Raw genomic sequence first — 22,733 nt, 5'->3', positions numbered from 1 at the left:
TTGCCAGAAAGTCCTGAATTAAATACAATAATGTAAGAATCCTCTCACCTCTATGATTCTATGCTATTCATTTCCATTATAATTTAAAATGCTTCTTCTAATTTGTTTCCTTGATGATAGTAGAAATATCTCACTTATTTCTATTAATTGCGTGAGCCCTGCATACTCTAGATGGAACATTAATCATCAGTATACCTAGAAACAGTTAATTTAGATACATTATTTAGGACTGAACATACTGTATATTCATTACAGGAGATGGAAGTTATGTATTCCAAAATGGAAATACCGTTTTTTATTATCCAATCATTCATTCATCACACACTTTGTGAATGCTAATGCTCACTTTAACCCCAGGCATTGAGCTTCCTAGAGTTCAAAACTATAATCTCCAACTGCCCACTGAACAGCTCCAATTGAGTTTCAAGAGTCATCAACACCATGTATCTAAACCTGGCTTCATCACAATCATTCCAAAGCTGTTTCTCTTTTCATGTTTCTAGTCTTCGTTGGACATATCACCAACCACAGTTCCATCTAAGCTAGCATCTAAAGAATAAGGTGTACATCCTGTTTTTCCTCAGACTCCCATCCCAGGAATCACTCTCAGACACAGATCTCCTTTTCCAGTGTAACTGTCTTTGCTCAGACCATCTCATCTCTTACCCCAACTTTCACGAAAGCCTGCTCATTGGTCTCCCTGACTCCAGGCTTTCCCCACTCCAGTATTCCATTTCTATCACAGTGTTCCATGAAGTTTGCGTGCATGACTGTTTCAGCTAGTAGACTCTGAGTCATTTGATGATGTCTTCCTAGCCATCACATATCCCAGGGCATGGGTGCTGGCATGCAGTAAGTGCTCAGTAAATGTTCATTGCTTCTTGGACCCTAGGGTGAGGCAGATGGAGAAGAAAGAAGAATGTGCCAAAAGATAGGGATATCAATGCCAAACTACACATCTTTTTGTGAAATTATCTATAAAGAGGTATAAGTCAGGGTCTCTGAAAAGGATATCAATATACCTTCCTACCTCCAGGGGAGTGAATAGTTTTCTGTGTATACAACTGCCATCTATCACAGGGATTTTCTGCGTGAAACATGTGAGGGTGATGGACTGAGAAACAAATCAAGAGTAAACACTGTTTGAGCTTGTTATATAATATGCGTATGTGTCAAGCTTAGAAGCAAATATATATTTAGATCTATCTAGCTATATATACATATCTCCTGTTTTTAACCTTTTAGTAAGTCATAGAGCTAGAATGTGGTACAGCCAGGATTAAACCCCAGGTCCACATGGTTGTGAAGCCCTAGCTCTTATCAATGAGGGAAGACTTTTTTGATGTGAGGCTGGTCCAATTGAACAGTTGAAATGGTAAGAAAAGTCTGAGAGTGCCTGTTTTTCCAGAGTTGGTCCTTTTATGTGAGAGCATCATTCAGGGTCCGGGTTTGGGAGAGAAAGGAAGACTGGCTTTTGCTATGTACTTGTATTTGACATCTCCATCCAAAATACCTGTTATGCTCTGAAAATCATAGAAAAACTATTTGTAGTTGGAGAAATTTGACAGAAATGGCACATCTCTCAAGATCAGAAGATGAAATAGGAAAGAGGGTGCTCAGAGAATGAAAACAGAAGTGATAGAAAAGACAAGCCAGGTACAGGCCAAAGGAAAGAGCCATGTGGATCCCAGTCAGAGAACAAAGTTTCAATCCGAAAGTGTGCAGTGCCCACTAAGATAAAATGTGTCGATATGAAATGAATTACAAATGTGAATGTTCACATCAGTTCAGCAACTTTACCTTAAAATACATAACTCTGTTTTCTTAACACAGAACTACTCAGTAAACTATCAACCTCCACATGTCAGGCACAGGGCTATCCACCAGAAATACAGGGTGAATATGGAAGATATGGTCCCATCTAATGGAGGATGTAGACAAATATTATAAGGTTGACTGGAAAGATACTGCACTCTGGAGCAATGGCTAACTCTTCCCAAGGGAAAGGAAAGAAGAAACAAGACAGACAGCTAAAGCAGCTGTGTAGAATGGAGAAGGCACTGCAGCTGTGAAGGACTGGAGATCTCTTTCCCTGAGCAGTGAAGTTGGAGAGTGATGAGAACTGAATCCAGTTAAGTGATTTACATTTCACAAATGTAGAAGTAGTAGAACAGAATAGGAGGGGCTGATTATTGGGTTTTTGTTTTCAAGCCACACAGGGGGTCCTGGAATCAGTGCTCTAACACATTTCCCATGATAGTTTTACAGAAGAAGCTGTTTCCTTCTTTGTAGTTAAGATGAAAAACCTTTAAATTGCAGAAGGTATAACAATCATTTCTGAAAAGACAATGAAACACAAACAAGTACATAGCCCATTGATGCTTTTGATGTAGACTCGCATTTTTAGTATCTATCAGATGTTTTAGACTTAAGTCCTAGCCCCGGTGTTGTAATGAGCAAGTCATTGAAGGCCATTGATTAATTTCCTCATCAATCAAATATGTTACACACACACACACACACACACACACACACACACACACACACACACACAAAATCAATGTTAAGGTTAGGGAAGAAGATGATTGGAATGGCAATCTTCCATCATCTGGAAGTGTGATGGCAACCACATCACTCCGTTACATTAGAATAGTCTGTCTTCATGTCTTTCTTTTTAATTGCATTCATCTTCTTGAGGGAAAGCATTTTGTCTCGTTAATCTTCATAATCCCATGGCCCTAGCACAGGGCCTAGAGTTAGCACTTGGTCATTTGGTTACAAAGTCTATTGAACTCTAAGTTCACCAAGGAATCCTATGAAAACTCAGGCCAGAAGTGAAGAAGAGGCGAAAGCCTAGTCTAACCAAAGTCCCTCCTTTTGGATCTCCTCAACAATGTTTCTTTCAAAAGTTCTCCCAGTATCTCCCTAAATTTGTCCAAGACAGGGAGCTCTCTGGCCAACAATGTACCCAGAGTCATTTATGGACATCTTTGATGAACAGAAACCTGTTATCTGTACTTTCCAATACTAGAGAGAACTGGCATTGAAGCAACCAAGACTACAGAGGTTAGCACTTTATCTCTGACTGAGACACTGAGTGGGACCAGAACCTGCAAGAACAGCCAGGCATATTTCAGGTCATTAATCATACAGGAAAGCTGGGTTTTGTTGGTCATTTCTTTGTTTCCAACATGTCACAGACAACCTCGAATTACTCCAGATGGACCCATTGACTTTGGAGAATTTTATAATGCTGATTCCTTTTCCACAAAAGAATGGTTTGAGTGATTATTATATTCTCTCAAAAACAGGTACATCTCCTGTCCTGAATTTAGCTTAGTGAAATAACTCCTGCCCTTCTCAGGAAAGAGTCTTCTGTAGTCACCTTTAATCTTGCCTTCCAGAGAGGCTGAAATGTTCCAAGCGATGGAAAATTTGTGTTCCTCTGTGTTTTCACTTTGTGTTTCCCTTGTCACTTCTCTAGTGTACTTTTCCTCAATGAAGAAGCTGGTAATGGATGGGGCAAGGAGGCAGGAATCCTGTATGTCACTTAACTCAGAGACTCCTAGTACAGAGCGTGTGCCAAGTAAACCACACTCAGCATTCTTTGGGGCCTATTGCCTTGGAGATATGGAGCCTGGTGAGACCAGAGAGAGACAGCAGGTTGAAAAGGGTGAGCCTATCAATGTCACATAGAATTCAGAGGCATACTGTTCTCCAGGTGACTTTTTATTTTTAGAGTGTTTTGTATACATACATATCCAGGACTGGAGGTAGGTTGAGAGCATGCAAGAAATGCAGGCTCTTGAGAATCAAAGGGAGAGGTCAGTGTCCTCCATTTATTTTCTGTAAGCTAAACATTTCTTATGTGGTGTGGTTTTGGTTCCCTTCAAGACCCAGTTCACCCCCTCTCAGTGTATTGCTGCTGGCCCTGAAGGTTAGAATCCCCACCATCATGAAGTGCTCTGACATCTCACTGCTTTTACTTGTCTCACCAGAAGCCAGGTAAAGATCTGTCAGAATCGCTGTGGCTTAAATGTGCCAATCATGCATAGCATTCTTTTTTTCCCATGGAGCTCTTAGTTTGTTTCTTTGGCTTGCCTTTAACTATAGGCTGCCAGTCATATGATGAAGATAGTTTTATTGTTTCTAATTATAATAACAGCTGTTGCAGGATTTTGCTCATCCTTTAACTGTTACTATTGCACAATACCATGATGGCTGGCCAGAACAAAGCCAGGCTGGAAGTGTGGCTAGAATATTAGGAGTGCAGTGAGAATGATGACCACTTAAAAATTCAGTATGGCAGGTGGATTAGGCAGAGGGAGATCCAACGGAGTCATCCACATTTTGAAGGACAGACTTTTTTTTCCCTCTTTTTATTTGTTTTTGTTTTTGAATGGTGAGAGAGCTAACGACAGGAGTCTAGGTTCCACCAATCCAACTGAGGACAACAGATCCTAGAGAGACAAAAAAATAAGCTGTCAATTTCAGAAAGGATATCAGTCAGGCTAGTTGTTCAAATGGGATAAAGGTCAAGACATGTAAACTGTAAAGTGCTAGACAAATCTAAGCTGATTTTACTATCATGAGAATGAAGCCCAGGAAAAGTATCTGAGAAACTAAAATGCCTGGAATTACTAATGGCCATTCTCATAACATGCTATTTAGTTTTTCCAACACTGCATATTTCCTGGTACATAAAAGCTATTTAATAAGCAATTTCTTTTAAGGAACTCCTAGTTTTTTTCTTAATTTGGAGATGTGAATATGCCCAGCATGAGTCAAAGAATAACTGTAAGGTGAAATTTCTTAGGATCAAAAAATATTAATATATTATCTCTCAATCACTCTATCATGCTAGGGCTGCTTTGGTGTAATAAAAAATACGTATTTTGGTCTTTGTCCCTGATTCTTGGCAGAGAGTTCCTAAAACTTACAATTTCCTGAGTGATAAGAGAGTGTTTGATTTTTCATAATGAGCCCCTTTGGAACAAGCCTATGTCTATGCTCATATGGTGACTGAGGCTGGGCCCCTAGATAGCCTCAGGATGGGAGCTGGTCACCAGAAAACCAACACATGATTTAAAACGTGGAAACTCTCAGCCTCTTCTTCCTCCCCACCACAGGGATGGAGGAGGGGCTGCAGACTGTTATGTAAAGTCTTGAATAAGGTGGTTCAGAGAGCTTCTGGGCTGGTGAATACCTAGAGGTGCTGGGAGGGTGGTGTGGAAGCTTGCCCTGCACCCCCAACACTGCCCTTCATATCACTCACATTTGACTCTTCCTGCATCCTATCTTTTATAATAAACCAGTAAATGTAAGTTAGTTTATATAGTGTTTTCAAGAGTTCTGTGAGTCCTTCCAGCAAATTATTTAAACTGAGAGAGGATCAAGGGAACCCTGTAATTTGCAGCCAAGTTGGAGAGAAATACAGGTAGCCTGGGGACCTGGGACTTGCTGCTGAGATCTGGAGTAAGGGCAGTCTTGTGAGACTGAATCCTTAAATCTGCTGACTTAAATGATGCTGACTCCGGGTAGCTAGTGTCAGAATCAGAGGGAACTGTTGCACACCCGGTAAGTGCTGGAGAATCAAAGAGCTGCAATGAAGCATAGGAGACAGATGAACTTCTTAGGAGTCAAAGTCTTAGGTGCTTCCTCTAGCTTTGCCACTAACCTTAGTTGTGACACTTGTCACTGAAGGAATTACACTTCAATATAAGCTAAAACATGATAACAATGAGTATATATTAGGGAGATAACGTGCTTACCATGAAACTACGTTTTTTTTTCTGGGAAATACAGACCTTATTCAACATTTCACCACCAGAGTTACATAACTTTGATCATTTTACTCACTTGCTCATAAATGTTTTATGACTCTCTTCAGAATTAATAAAAACCACTCAATTTGGCCTTCAAATTCCCCTGTCATTTTAGCTTTTATGTGCCTTTTTAGCTCTATCACATGTCTAGGATTTTCAAGTTGTAGGACCTCCTGATTTGATAGAAAATATAATGGCTTCATATCCTGGTTCGCTCAAGTAAAAGTGGTGGCCTACGTACAATTAATACTCCATGTGTGTCCCTCATAGATATAATATATTCTGAGTCTCAGTTTTCATGGTTGTAAATGGGATCTTATATGGGATGAATTGTGTTCCCCCAAATTCATATATTGAAATCTTAACCCCACTACCACAGAATGTGAACTTCATTGGAAATAGGTTCTTTGCATATGAAACTGTTCATGTTAAGGTACGGTCATAGTGTAGTAGGATAGGCCCCTACTCCAATATGTCTGGTGTTCTTATAAAAGGGGGAAATTTAGATAAAGACATGGAAGGGAGAACACCATGTGATGATGAAGGCAGAGGAGGGGGTGATGCTTCTACAAGCCAAGGAACACCAAAGATTGCAAACAATCCACCAGAAGCTAAGGGAGAGGCAAGGAGCCGATGCTTCCAACCCTCAGAAAGAAGCAATCCTGCAGAAACCTTAATCCTGGACTTTGAACCTTCAGAACTGTGAGCCAATAGATTTCTGTCAGTTAAGCCACTCAGTTTGTGGTGCTTTTCTACAGCAGTCCTAGGAAACTAATATGGATACTAGTATCAAGTTCATTGGCCTGATTTTTTATTGTTTTGTAAGATTTGAAAGAGATAACCATGAAAATAAAACACTTAGTATAAAGTCTGGCACAAAGTAACTGTTCAGTATAAACATCTTGAATAAGTACATAAACAATCTAATTTCAATCTAATTTAAACACCCACAAGCCCATGTTAGATTGAATTAAATCCCTATTTGTTGGGAGTTGTGGGATGAGATAAAGTAGAAAAGGTAGGAGAAAGAATTTCATACTATACAAATACGTAAACATTCATTTGTTTATGCGTTTAATAATACACAAAATTTTATTTATGTATTTAATATATTTGGTGTTTCCATTGTGTTTGCACAATTATTGGAGAAATGGAGATGTTGACCTTAAGGAGAAATATGCCAATTATTATAAAGCCCAGAGTCTATCCCTAGTGGCTAAGAAAGTTTGATATCTGCTTTTCTGTGCTGTTTTGAACTGTCCACACTCCAATATCAACGTTTGTGATATTATTTTTTGTTGCCTTTGTATTTTAAGGATATCATGCATGGAAAGGCAGCTTTGATTTAGGAAGAGAGAGAGACTGAGTTCCATTATCTAATGCAGTTGTATTTATCATTTCCATCCAACTTGTTTGTTCCACCTGAGAAATCCTAGATAAGACTTTCATAGTTGACAGGTGAAATAAAGCATTTATGAAGAACTCTAGATCTTTGCAAATGTGGGCCTTTTAAATACTTCTACCCTGGAGTCTATACTGGTCGCCTTATAAATATCAAAGTGTTCCAAGAAAACAATGAATGTTGGTACCTAAAAGTAACTAAAGGCCACATCTTGCACATAAAATTGGCAATTCTTAAAGAAAAAGAACACCCAATGTTGATGAAGGTATGGGAACATGGGCTGGTGGGTGCTTAAATTAGATTGAATTTTCAGGGCAGCAAATAGGGAATGTGTATCAAAGCCATCACGATGCATACATTCTATAAGACTCAGCAATTCCATTTTTAAGAGTTGATCCTAAAGAAATAACATCAGATGTAAGCAAAAAATCATGCAAGGATGTTTATTACAATTTTGTTTATAAAAAGAAAAATTTAAATCAATTTAAATGGTTAGGAGTAAATGTTATATTAATTAATTACATTAATTGTTAGATTATTAAAACCCCACATAATGGATGTCTACACAAATATTGAAAATGTTATCATCAAAATATGATCAATTTAAAAGTACACGATTTATTTTAGCTGTATCTATCTATCTATACTCATCTTGGAAGAAATTATATTTTGTTCTCCCACATTTAACAGAAGGGCATGTTATGCTTCTGTATGTCTCTAAATAAAATTAATTCTGCTCCAACATCCACCTACATGGCTGGTGCTAAATTCATTCTCAGACATTAGTGGGTGGTATCCACGGGATCCTACAGAAACCCCAGGCTTATGTGTTGCCATAATCTGGGGGAGTTACTGGCTTTTTGTACCATTTTAGAGACGCTCACCATCCAAGCCAATATTTTCCATTCTAATGCCAGTAGCTTCATTCACCAAACATGAGGATATTTTGCTGCAGCTTCAAAAACCATGACTCTTAGTGTGAACTCCCTCTTGCACTGCTGCACTACTCTCCCAGGGGCCTTGCCACAGCCACCAGTGGCTCCATGGAAACAGGACACAAATCTGGCACTAAGGGCCCAAAGTCTCCTCCTTATCCTCAGGGCATCTCACTTGGTCCTCCCAGGTAGGGACCTCTGTACATCTCAATTCCAAGCACCAGCCTCTGCAACTTTCAAGTTTAAGCCTGCCTAGTAGAGCCTTCTTCATTGAGTCAAAAATACCAAAGCTACAAAACAAAATTCCTATTTGTTGGGAGTTGTGGAATGAGATAAAGTAGAAAAGGTAGGAGAAAGAAATTCATACCTGAAGGGACCCAATGCTGCCGTTCTTTTTTGGATTGAGAAAATAGATGATGAAATCAGTTCTTTTGCTAATAACTCTGTTTCATCAGCTTATTCTACACTGGATCTCAATAGTCAAATGACCTTTAGATCTTGCTCAGGCTTTTCCTTTCAGCAGGACCTAGAGCCACATGCTTCCATCGTTCTCCTTCAGTTTCATCATCTATAAAATGGGAATTTAAAATATGACCTAATAATATGTAATAATACTTCTCAAATAGCTGTCAGACAAAGGTTAGTGTTTGGAAGCTTTATTGAAAGTGGCCTTTAGAGCCAATGCCTGCGGAGGAAAGAAAGCAGCTGCACTGAGCAGAAGGAAAAGTTGGGCTGCAAAGCAGTTACAACATAATCACTCCCACGAGAATCTCTGAAACTGGGATTGCCCTTCAGTGGGGTCCCAAGTTGCAGGTGGGTGGGCAGCCCTTTATTCTCTCATATGAGTGAGTTATCTTATACAGACTGGCTCTGGAAGGAGGCAAGAATTTGAGAGGCAGTTCTTTATGACTGAGATAATTATTGGTGAGGGCTGACAACTGAGCACTCTCAGCAAGATAACATTCCTAACCTTCCTAGCAGTTGGGAAATATGTGCTTCAGTCCTAAAGGGGAGCCCTGGAAGGGGCAACATCCAAGACAGTAGCTAAATAAGATAACACTGGCAAAGAGAAACTGTACCTAGCACCGGCACATATTCAGAGCTCCATTAACATTAGCATGTGTGTGCTTCTGGTTCATTAATATGCTTGAAATGTCATAGACCAAAACATCAACAGTGTTTAACTTGGGGGTGGGACCATGTCTATTTGCTATTTTCTCTCTCTGTTTTTCTGTGCTTTAAATGTCACAGTTGTCTATGTCCGAGGCTACTTTCCAACTACCTGGTACAGTTATCAGTGCATGTTGTATTTATTAGGTGGCTGAGCTGTGTCCTATGAAGTTGAAGGAAAACATACCATCTTAATCAGGTTTCCGACTTACACCACTTTGTTACATTTGACCATGTGTTCAAACATATTCTCCCAATACTTTATAGAATTTTGTGCTTCAGAAGAACCTCTAAATGTCTATTGAATAAATGGGTCAAGGAAAATAAAAACGCAGTATCATCTCATACCCTGCTTGCATACATTTCTTCCCCCATTCATTTGGTAATTTTGTATGTTTATTCATTCATTTATACTTGCATTTATTAAATAATCATCTATTAAATTCATGCCCTGGACCAAATATTAATCTAAGGGTACAGCCACTACTAAAGGATTAATGTGATGAAAACTCTATACATCACTTAGGTTGATCAATTAAGCTTGAGTTATCTGTAGTATAAAGAAGAAAGTTAGTGTAGTAAAGATGGTAGAAGAATCAGCAGCATCACTCAAGACAGGCAGAGATGTGAGTTTTGGGACTTATAAATCCTCACTTGGGGGATGCATAGTTGCAAACGATACTATTTGTGTGAGTGAAGATCAGATCAAAGCTATAGAAAATTCAATTCTGCCCCACTCATATTCCAAGTTCAGTCTTATGTATATAAGAATAGGGCAGGGGTCTAGTCAGTGCTGGCATTGCCTCCTACCAGTCAGGTGTATTTTATCAAATTTTGAGTTGTGCAATATGCAACATGACTACAGAGTACAGCACAGAACTACAACCCTCAGCATTGAAAATAATTCTCATTTATTACCCTCAGACTTCCCAGCCTGGCAACGCTGATCTAAATGTGTTCCTAATCTTTGAGCTGCCGAACTAGAACAAGGATCAGCTACATAGGAGTCTCTGGACATCATGATAATAGGCCTTAGGCCAGTTAGATTATATCTTTTAGAGAGTAACCATAACTTAAGATACCAAGACTTAAGATACCCAGTCTTTTTGATGAAATAGAGGATATAGAACATATGCAAAAGTTACACCCACAAGACCAAAAAAGATAAGTGTTCTAAGACAGGTAACAACAAGGTATAGTACGACCTGGGTAAAAATAAAACTAGCACTTCATGGTGATAAGCTGAAGAGGGAGGCAAATAAACACTTAAGGGAGAAAGTGGCACTTTAGTTGACTTTACTGTAAACGTGAATAGGAGAGAGTATTCTAAATAAAGCTAATGATATGAATGAACCAAGAAAAATAGGCACTACCTATAAATGCGAATAGGAGAGCCATGAAATAATGTATGTGAAATAGTTTTGTATCCTTTAAAATGTGAAACACCACATTATTTATTTATTATTATTGTTGTTATCTACAGTCTTCATCTTGTTTGTGGAACAATATTTCAGTGTTCCTTTTCTTAGGAAACATACGGAAAAAACATGTCTTGTTTTTCTTTGACACATGCCCACACAAGTCAGCCACTTTCTGATAATATCATGTCTATGGGTCCTTCCTAATCACATTTGACCTCTTCAGGTTACATTGTTGGCTTTCTTAAGCATTAAATAACTGGAAGAGAACCACTGGTTGAGGTCAGATTATTTATTAGGATCAATAGCTTTGAATGACTTTCGGTAGATGTGGTACACTTTCCATTTGAAAGGTCAAAAATCTGTCAACTAGCAGTAAATGCTCTTAGCTCAGATAATACATGGTAGGGTAGCATAAAATGTTGATTGCACTATCCAGGGGCCATCTTGAAACATCCTCATTCCTTTGATGTCTAAAAGAACCGCTAGATGGCACTGCTATTTCAAAATGGATTGTCTTGGGAAAAAATGGAAGCACCATCACCACCATCCCCACCCTCCATCGTGTTAATGTATACACTACGCATGCAGACTGAACTCAGGTATCTGTTCATTTCACATCCAGTAGATTTTCTTATATAAGAAATGGAGATAGTGATAGCACTTATTTAATGTTCTTGTGAGGATCATGTTCAATAATGGACAGTAAGGTATCCTGTAGATTCTAAGAATAAATATTAGTTTGTCTAATTATTACCAACAAAGGTAAATCTTATGAGTATAAAGTTAATAAGAACAGAGAAGTAGCTGATCATGATTCCAACAGCTAAGCTTTATAAGTTAGTCATAAAATGAAAAACCAATGACAAAGAATGAAGATATTAGAAAATTCCCTAAACTATTTATCTCAAAAGCCCAATTGAGAACAAAACTCTCTCTTTCTTTGTGTGTGTGTGTATATATATGCACACATATATATGCATATACATATATACACATATATATGCATATACATATATATATGAGATCTAGAGTGGAGAGAGATATGTATATAATATGGAGATATATATATATAATATGGAGATATATGTATACATGGATATATATATATATATAAGAGATCACATTGGAGAGATCTACAGTGCCTTCCAGGGAAAGATGGCTTAAGTAGGATCTGAGGCTCATGAGGATTTAGATAAGCAATCAGGCAAAGGAGAAGTGAGAAGTGAGAAGTAAGAAGAGAAGTGAGAACCTAGATACCTAGGATATTTAGATAAAATCCTAGATAAAGTGCATATACATATATTATATATAAAGTGCATATACATATATATAATAGGATTTTATCTAAATATTGTGTTATATGTTTGTATCTCTACATAGTCTCAATTATACCTCTGGTCTTTACCAAACATCAGAAGAAAAACCTATGAGAAGATCACTTATGTATTTGTTGTAAAAAGTGTTGAAAATATTATTCATTGTTTTACCTAGTGATCCCTTATGTAACATCTCCAGAGATAAGTTTGCATTGGAATTTATATAAGAAAAATGATAAAAGAATCGGTCTACTCCATTTTATCAGATCAAAACAGATAATGAAACATATCATGTAGCTCCTTGGCTATCAAGAGACTCAGAACAAAGTTTAATGTTCATCCCAATATTAACTCTTATGGCTAACATATCCTGATGTTTCTTCTTTTTACGACTTGAGTCTATTTCTTTCCAGAAACTGTAATGTGTGTTTGCTGTTTTGGTGCTCTACTGCAAATCCTTTTGAAGTGAATTGGAATATTAATAAGTACAATCTGATAAAATATTTAAAATGTATAAAAAATACCTTTATTTGTTGATTCAAAGTTGCTATAGATTCATTGATTTTTTTTTTTCTTTTTGCACAGTACCCTACTGGGGTTTGTAAACAAAAGATTCACATAGCCTTCAATTAGAAACTAATGTTTTCAGCCAGGCGCGGTGGCTCCCGCCTGTCATCCCAGCACTTTGGGAGGCCGAGGCGGGCAGATCACCTGAGGTTAGGAGTTAAGACACCAGTTTGACCAACATGGAGAAAGCCCATCTCTACTAAAAATACAAAATTAGCCAGGCGTGGTGGCACATGCCTGTAATCCCAACTACTCAGTAAGCTGAGGTAGGAGAATCACTTGAACCTGGGGGGCAGAAGTTTCGGTGAGCCGAGATCATGCCATTGCACTCCAGCCTGAGCAACAAGAGTTAAATTCCATCTCAAAAAGATAATAATAATAAAGTAACGTTTTCAGAAAGGTAAAACAGATCATACATTGGTAAATCACTTTGCATGGTATTATCTAATTTAGTGCTAAAATGAGTTTATCACAATTTACAGCTAAGGTAAGGATATCATAAAAGACTTAGATAGTTGGGCTGGAGAGATCTAGAGTGCCTTCCAGGGAAAGATGGCTTAAGTAGGATCTGAGGCTCATGAGGATTTAGATAAGCAATCAGGCAAAGGAATGGTAAGAAGAGAAGTGAGAACCTAGATACCTAGGGAACAACCTACTAATCTAATGAAAGAGTTTGTTGTGTAGTGTAAGCACCAGAAGTCAGAATACGAAGCCTTGAGCACAAGGCTAAGGAATTGCTACTCTTTATATAAATGTAACTTTTGTGTAAAATTCAGGTTAAATTGAGTAGTTCCTCATACCTGATGACCCTCTAGGCACAGCACTTACCTACTGAACTAATTGCTGATTCCTAAATACCCTGGGGCTGCTCCTTGGGCTCTGCAAATAATTGAAAGTCCAGGTAATCAAATATGATCAGTGTGTAGAAGACATCCACAGGAAAACTCAGGGCAACTGTTTTGAATTTACGTTTTGATGAGGTACAATTCAGCTGAATCTCGACTGTTCAAAAATATGCCTGTTTTTATGAGATGTCAACTTGTGTTGCGCCCAGGTTGGTATCCCTCAAAGTCAAGGTAAACTTTATGTTCCCAGTTGTCAGAAACATTTTTTCCTTTGGATTATTCCATATACTTGGTCTAAAAAGTAATTGTTTGTTTATGAAATTGTTTTTTCTATTCAATATTTTTGGAGGATGGTGGGAAGGTATTAGGTATTGGTAAGCAGATTAAATGAACGAGGATAGTTGGTCATTTTATTTACTCAACACATAGAGTTCTTCAGATATTTTAAATAATTATGCATATTTCCATAGCCCATTTTCCCCAGAGTGAACACTTTTCATTCATCAACTGTTTCTTAAAAGATATAGCTTTGAGCTGAAACCCTCAGAGCCATCATTAGATACTTATTACTCTCCTCTGAGCACATTTCTATTGGTATATTTGGCGTGCTGGTAGACTTTTACTGTATAAAATACAGATCTGGTCTAAAAATGTCAGATGTAGATTGGCCACAGAAGAGAACAGGGCCATCCCCTTTATTATTCCAGTTACTATTAGTATTAATTTATACACATTCAATTATTCAACACATGTTTGTTCAGTATCTACTATGTGGCAGGCACTCCAAGCAGAAATGGTCTCTTCTCCCATGGAGCTTAGAAGCTGAAGGAAAGCAACTTGCTAAGCAAATGGAAGTGTTATGCAGTGAAAATTTTGCGAAGGCTACTTTGAGAGGATGAAATAGTTTAGATGTGGTGTTCAGGTAAATCTTCCTTAAAGAAGTCACCTTAAGGTGAGACTCAAAGAATGAATAAAAGTTGAAAAGATGAAAAGAAGATGAAAAAAAATAATCCAGCTGTTTAGGAGGGGGCACACTATTAAACTCTCTGCACTTTAGTTTCCACATCTATAAAAGGGAGCAATAATAAAGGCTATCATATAGAGTTATGGAAAATAAATGAGGAAAAGAAGTTAGAAGAGGACCTGGTATGACAATGACTCCACCAACTGTGGTTCTAGGAAGAGAGAATAACAGTCAAGAAAGTCCTCAAGGAGACATATGATAGGCTTGGTCAGGAAGCTGAGTGGAGAACAAGGTGGTCAGAACATGCAGAGCAAGGGGGTGCATGGTATGAGAATGGAAGGAGAGATCATTTGGTCCCCCATGTAAGAAAGCAGGGGCTTTTTGGAAGCTGCCTAGCAAAACAAAATGACCACCTAGGAGCCAGCAGCTCCCATTTCTCCCACCCGATCTTCAGCTGCTCTTGCTGTTGACTATATGACCAGATTGTTGTGTGAATACTTTGTAAAGTATCTGGCTACTAATTTTGCTTCTCTTTTCCTATTAATTTGTATTTAATTTGAGCAATGACTAGACCATATGAAATAATTCTTGTCCTCCTACCCTACGGAACTCACCTTCAGTCTTCTTTGGCTTGAATATTTGTTGGTGTTTCACTTCCCTTTCTGCCTTTACCAAGCTCAGCTATACACAGTTAACTCCTTTAATCTTTTCTCACCCAGTTAGTCCCATTTTCTTAATCATTTTTGTTCCTCCCTTCACTATTCCCTTGAAAATTGCTTTCTCTCATGGTCAATTTATCACATAGCCATTTAACTTTTACCAGGCACATAAACCCCTGAGTGGAAACAGCATTGAGAAGCACATTTGCACTCGCTGCAGCTTCTTCTTTTCTGAGTATTTTGCTCTCTCTTGCCTTATAGATTGGTTTATATCTGTATCTCAAAATGTTGAGTGCAATTAGCAGGATGTCTCTGTGTTAATGATATTGCCATCTCGACTGCCCAATCTGGAGGGAGTTGGGGACTGATGCAGAGAGTATAGTTGTAAAAAAAAAAAAAAAAAGAAAGAAAGAAAAGAAAATACTGGACTGTGTCATCAGACCCACCTAACAAGTGACTGGCTCAGCCCCTTGGATCTACAGTGTTTCTGTGTGTGGGAATAGCTAAGCAAGTAGCTTCAGAGTCAGACTGACAGGGCATAAATCTTCACACTGTCCTCTTCCAGGACTGTGACCTTGACTAAGTGATTTAGCTGCTCGATGCCTTGGTTTCTTCACATGTGAAATGAAAGTAATAACCCTACCTCTGTGATAGAATTGCTGTAAAGACAAACTGCAAAGTGCTTAAAAGAGAGCCTTGCAGGAGGTAAGGACTCAGCAAATGTTATTTTCTGTAAAATGGGTACAATAAAACATATCTCACAAGGTCATTGTGGTTACACATGTACATGCAGACACACATATCTGTGACATATAAGTCCACTAACAACTAGCTAATGTAAAATTTCTTAGTTCACTAAATGTAATTTATCCCTGTTTCACTATATCTGCTTTTATGAAGACACTGTGTAGAGTTAAACTTTTCAAAAAAAATTTAAAAATAAAATCATCAAATGACTAGTGAAAAATACAATTGAGTGCTTACTGATTTCTTGGAGGAATGATGGCCCTCTAAGGTTTGAAGCAACAAAAGAAATCACAAAGAAAAAGATTGACATATTCAATTATATACAATTTTCAAATATGGGCACAATGAAAAGATATCATAAGTGAAATAAAAAGGAAAACAACAGATTGAGAAAAATATTTGCCCCAAATATGCCAAAATTATTGTGAAGATTAAATGAGGCTAAATAATATATGTGAAAATGCATAGTTGCCTGTCAAATGTAAGAAAGAATGTTTATGTTAAATATTGTGCTACAATTTATTGAGCAACTAATTCTCATACACCTGGTACTGTTCTGGGTTTTACATAGATATACTCCTGATGCTAACTGGAGCCTCCCTGTACCTTAAGATCTCCCGAATCTGTGGCTTTGGGACAACCAAAGTCTTCATGGGGAAAATCCCATCAACCAACCTTTGGTTATCTGTCTCTACATACCCCTTTTACTAATCTCTGGGTCCCTGAATTTCCCTGGAGGCTCTCTTTGTACGGTCCCACATCAAACTCATCCATAAAATAAATTCACTCTACATACATTGTGGAAATAGGAACTACATGGAAAGTTTTGGAGTGTTCCAGGGTAATACAGAATGTCACTGCAAAGCCCTGGCTATCTTTTGGCTTCACCACTTCTATCACTCTCCTCTCCTCTCTTCTCAGTAACAAATTGCTTCTCTTTCTCATGAAAAGTGGTTTCCCTTACTTCTTTAAAGCCTTGAAGACCACCTCAAGATGGCTAATGTGGCAATTTCTGAAAAAAGAAAGCCCTCTTCCTAAGATAATTCTTATATTAGCCTTTCAGAAGATTAATTATCTCCATTTAATTATGCATATTATTTCAAATCCTCACAAACATCTTGAAGGGTATGTCCATTCTCATGTTTAGTAGATGAAGAAATGGAGACAAGGGAGATGAAGAACCTCCACAAAATTATCCATCAATTGTGGTTATGTGGGCCTAATGATCAAGGCAGTAGATACGTGAATAACTTAGACAAAATATTTATATCCCAAGTGATTTGAACTATCAATTCTCACAATAGGAAACATAAATTTTAATCCTTTGTTGTTATCAAATTAATGTCACTGCTTGTCCTACTGATAATGACAACAATAAAAATAACATCTAATATAAATTGGGTGATTTTTGTGTACCAGACACCATTTTAGTTGCTTTTTATCTATTAACTCATTTAATCCTCACAACAATCCAGTCAGATAAACATTTGATTATTCCCATTCTATAGCTAGGAAACAGAAGGACAAATGGATTAAACAACTTGCCTGAGTGCACAAGCAGTCTGGACCTCATAACCAAACAAGTACTTATAAGCTTGACATTCACATCAAATAAAAGACTTATTAGCACTGGCCATTGAAAATCTTAAAAAAAAACCCTACACAATAGCAAGTCTCAATTTTGCACCTTGAAAATTAGAAAATGTCTTCTTTAAAAATAATAATATAAAGTACTAGTGGCATTGTGATAAAACCGCATATACATATGAGGCAAGTGGTCATAGAGATTTGACCTTTTTTAGAGACAAGAAATTTATAATTTTTGACTGAATAATTTATCTCCAAGGAATTTATTGTGAATAAATAGTTTTTAATATAAAAAGAAGGTATAAACCATATTACTCATTACAGCTTAAATGTCTGACAACTGGGTAAGGAAATATGGCACACCAATTCAATGGAATATAATGCAGTCATTAAAATTTCAGTTATGGACTATGTATTTACATGAGGAAATATGCACCTATAATGTTAAGTAATAAAAATCAATGAAGAGAGTAAGAAATGTATTACTATTACTATTAAAATGATATATGCTTATGGATGAAGACTGAGCAATCAATATAAAATATATAAAATTATAAATGAGTGAAAGATGGATGATTTTTAATGGTCTAATTTTCAAATTACTGTCATGTTATAACATTATTTGCATATGACCCCAAAATTGGTAAACAATATGGGGAATCCAAAAGAGGATGTCACATGGATGAGTTGTAGCAACCTTGCTCTTGGAGAGGAATCTAGTCTTGGAGAAAGACCTGATACTACTTTTTAGGTAGCAAAGATGCTCTAAGCTTCTACAAACCAAGTAGCTTTTCCAGCCAACCTTTTACTCATTGTCTCTCAACAGTTCCCTCTCACAGTGACTTTCTGTGCTAGGAGTCATCAAAGGGAAACTGACACCCCTATCCTCCTATTTCTTGAGAATTGCTAGCCTTCTGTGCCACCATTATAATGAAATTTGTCCTGTCATTCAGGTGTTCAGAGGCTGGGATAAAATTGAGAACCCCTGTAGAAATAACTAAATCCTCCTGTCCTGAAAAGTTCTTGTCCAAATCTGCATCTTCTCTCTAAATTTCTACATTGCCTTGCTTTGAATCTCGAATTGTCTTATACATATATGCATTGTCTTCTGATATTGCTTGTGACCTCTGAAAAAGCAAACAGCACCCTGATCTCTTCATTCCACTGTCATCAAGTGACAGTGACTTGCCTAACTTCTCTTCAAGCTCCAGTGCTTTTTCCTGTCCTCCCATCCTAAAGAAATCCTACTCAACCATCCACCTTCATTTGGCATGTCACCTCTCTGTGGAGTTTCCCAAAACTGGTCAGCCAGTGAGAGGAGCTCCTGCCTCTCACTGGCAGTAACACTCTGCCCACACTTTGTTTTTGACAGTGGATGTTTAATTCTACAATGGCAATATCCTTGCAGTTATTGCCAATTACAAAACAGTTTGTCAACCTGGTAAAAATATTGAATAGAACCAGGTAAAGGAGAAAGTGAAAGCCCTTTTGTTTATCCCCTCTCCCAAGATAAACACCATGGATATCAACATACTTTACATATGCTAGTTTTATCAGTTATATAAACATTCATTACATGAAAAGTCTTACCAAACATACTATTTAATAATTTTTTTTGCCTATAAAATATGCTGTGAATAATTACCCATGTCAATTCATACAGCTATGGTTTATCCTTCTAAATAGATCTATGGTAGTTCACAGTCTGAGTGCACAGATAATTTAGTCAATTTTCTTCCAGTGGATATTGAATTCAGTTATTCAGTTGTTTCAATTCTTTCACTGTTCTTAAATAATACTACAATGAACATCCAATGAATATCTATCTATCTATCTATCTATCTATCTATCTATCTATCTATCTATCTGTCTGTCTGTCTGTCTGTCTATCTACCTACCTACCTACCTATCTTCCTATCTCACATCTTCACCATCTATTTTTTTCTAGGATAAATGTATAGAAACAAAATTTCTGTGTCAATCACTACACATATTTTGCATTTTGACATAAAACCACATTACCCACCAGAAAAGTTGTTCCAGCTGAAATTCCCATAAGATTGTATGAAAGTCCTTAATTTCTTGTACTCTTGCCAGTACTGATTATCTTCATATTATGTTTTAGTGCTTGTTTATTTCTCTGCCTTCCTACTAGACTGTTATTATAAAGGGCAAGAATGTGTATTTATTATATTTTGATATCCAATTAGGTTTTTTAAATATATATGAATCCTTAGCTAATGTTTCTGAAATAAAGGTGAATATTTTAAAATACTGGAATGTGAATTAGATTAAATATGGTCTATAATGTATTTGAGGGAGATATTGAGGGACATTGGACCCAGGAGTATGGCAGCTTGAATTCTGGCTCTGTCTTCTACTTACTGTATCCAGAGGTAGAGCTCATAACCTCTCTGAGCCTCAGTTCCTTCTTCATTAAAATGGGCATAATCGTTCCTGTAAAATTCTTATAACAGCATTAATGTAGAGGAAAAATAGCCTGTAAAATGTTGCTACTCTAAGCTTTACAAAAATAGCAGCATTAGTATCACCTGGCTAAATATGCAGACTCTCAGGCTATCCCCAGAACTACTGAATCAGAATCAGCACTTTAACAAGATCCCCAGGTGATTCTTATTCACTTTAAAGTTTGAGAAATACAGATATAAAATATGAAACAGCACCAGATGCATAACAGGCAGTCACTCAAGTAATAATGATGACAATGACAATGATGATGTGATGTATGTAAAACCCTTCATATATAATAAATCATAGTTGCTATAATTTTTATTAGCTGTTCACATTTGGCTTTAAAATAAAAACCTGGGTTTATGTAAAATGCTGCATTTCTTTAATGTATACACAAGTTCTATTTTGGGGTGTTAAGTGATGTGCTATGCAGTGTAATGGATGTGATTTACACTTGGTGACTCATTTGGGAGGCAGCGGATCATGGGACATGGGATCCAGAAAGGGCTGGATTAGAATCCTACTTTTGCTACTCATTAGCTGACAGGTGCTGAGGAAATCACTAGTACCCTTGAGGTCTGCTCTCTTCAGTTGGTTGTTCTGAGACTTTTAACATTTTACCTGTACAATACCAGGAACAATACTTAGCATATTTCAGGGGTCAGGAATAATATCTACTGGACAGTTGCTGTGTGTTAATAAGTGCTCGGCAGTGTTCTAAATGGCCTTAAGTAATTTCATTGACTCCTCACAAAATCCTATAAGCTAACTGTTTGTTATCATTATGGAAGAGTAGACTCAGAAAGATTACATAACTCATCTAAGGCCTCACAACCTGTAAATGACATAGCCAAGGATATAAACCCAGGCAGTCTCATGTTACAGCTTCATTATCTTTTTCCCCTCCTCTTCTTTCCCTCCCTCCCTCCTTTCCTTCCTTTCCTTCCCTTCCCTTCCCTTTCCTTTCCCTCCCTCCCTCCCTCCCTCTCTTCCTTCCTTCCTTCCTTCCTTCCTTCCTTCCTTCCTTCCTTCCTTCCTTCCTTCCTTCCTTCCTTCCCCCCCCTTTCCCTCCTTCCCTCCTTTCTTTTTCCTTTCTTTCTTTTTTTATCATATACTTCCTTTAGAAAGTGATATCCAGCTGGGTTTAGGAAACAAAATAATCTGCCAGGTGTAAATTTTTACTTAATAGTTTTCAGGTAACTTTTTCTTTTTTCTCTAGTATTATCTGTCTTTGTTTTTTTCATCTTTCCTGTCTCTGAAATTTCTTCCTTGATCACCTGTTGATAGCTAGGAACTCTGTGTGGCTTCATCAGTGATGCCACCATATATCAGAGGTTACTAATCTGAGGATTTTTTTCTTCACCATCTCATGTTTGACAGGCTTTTAATACCTTTAAATTTCTTTCATATATGGACAATAAGAATTAACACACATATTTTGAAGAAGTATCAGGCATTGTTCTAAGCAATTTACTTGTAATCATATGAGTGAATTTGCAATGCAAAATAATGTAATTTGGTTTCTGTTTATGATTTTACTATTCAGTAGCCCTGCTGTCTTTCTTAACAGTCTAACTCTTCCCTTCTCATCTGTCCACTGAGGCTGTGTTGAAAAAGTAACTCTCTGATGAATCGACCAGTCTCTGTGGTATGCTGAGACTGTTAATGTATTATTTCTGTTTTCTCATTATCATTCAGTCTGTATTTAACTGTATTTACTCAGTTATTTTCTATAACTCAATAAGAAATGTACTATAATTATTCTCAATTTAGAGATGAAGACACTGAGGCCAGAGAAATTATGTCACCTATTGAAGGTCACACAGTTAGTAAAGCTAGTATTCAAACCCAGGCAGTCCCGCAACAGAATCTATGCTTTTAATCATTGTACCTCCTGCTTCCTTTTTCACTCTTCTTAGTCTTTTTCCTTCCCAGCAAGTCCATTCTGCCACAATCAGTTGGAGCCTGCATCTGGAATCCTGTGACTATGAATTTGCAATGGAAAACAATGTAATTTTGTTTTTGTTTGTGTTCTTCCTCTTCAGTAGCTCTGCTGCCTTTCGTAACAGTCTGACCTTTCCCCTTTACATCTGTCTGTGTTAAAGCCACTGAGGCTGTGTTAAAAGAAAAAACAGCCCTCTAATGAATCCATCTGTGTCCCTATTCTCTGTGGTGTGCTAAGACTGTTAATGTATCATTTCTGTTTTCTAATTATTCAGACGATTGTTTCTTCCCCTCTTTTCAAAAATTGACTCTCTTCCCATTTTCCAGATCATATAGCTTGTAAATGCTTTCCATTTATCTTTGCTTCTGGGCTCTAATTTGTTCCCAAAGTGCCAGCTGTCAGCATTTTGAGGTTCAATGCTTGATTTAAAATATTAGATCCTGCCTTTCTTTTCTAATGAAAAAATAAGTGAATGTTAACTTAGAATTAAGAGAGAAAACTTATTTTTAAAATATACAAGTTATTCTTTCCATTTAGTCTCTGATTTTATTTTTAGTGTAAAGTAAGCAGAGAAGATATTATCCTTCTTTTTTTTTTTAATAGATGAGGAATCTGAAGTTTAGAGGGATACTGTCAGGAAGATTAAATGAATTATAAAAAGAAGGACACTGGCATCCTGCTATGTCCTCTTCTTTCTTTTTCTGCATGACATAGTGATAGAAAAATAAGCTAAATGCCTGGTGTGGAATTCTCACTGTCCTTCTTAGCTTCTGTGTAGGCCCAGGTATACCATATACCTTTTTGAAGTAGGTATACTTACCATTTAGGATAGAGAGGAGTAAAATTTATATCACCCACACTTCAAAACAAGTTTAATA

The 22,733-nt window shown here is 37.3% G+C and overlaps 1 long non-coding RNA gene across 1 annotated transcript; it reads right to left on the bottom strand.

The window, feature by feature from the left end:
• Positions 1 to 403: 403 nt before the first annotated feature.
• LOC144334589 (uncharacterized) lies at positions 404 to 21,903 on the bottom strand. Its single transcript, XR_013404551.1, has 3 exons — positions 21,802 to 21,903; positions 8,530 to 8,730; positions 404 to 4,460 (listed from the first exon to the last, which is right to left on the bottom strand). It is a non-coding gene; the product is annotated as an uncharacterized LOC144334589 (long non-coding RNA).
• Positions 21,904 to 22,733: the final 830 nt, after the last annotated feature.

Source organism: Macaca mulatta, chromosome 14 (assembly GCF_049350105.2).
Source record: "Macaca mulatta isolate MMU2019108-1 chromosome 14, T2T-MMU8v2.0, whole genome shotgun sequence".
In the NCBI taxonomy this organism is placed as follows: Eukaryota; Metazoa; Chordata; class Mammalia; order Primates; family Cercopithecidae; genus Macaca; species Macaca mulatta.
The sequence above is the reverse complement of the archived record's forward strand: the minus strand, read 5'-3'. Positions and strand labels throughout refer to the sequence as shown.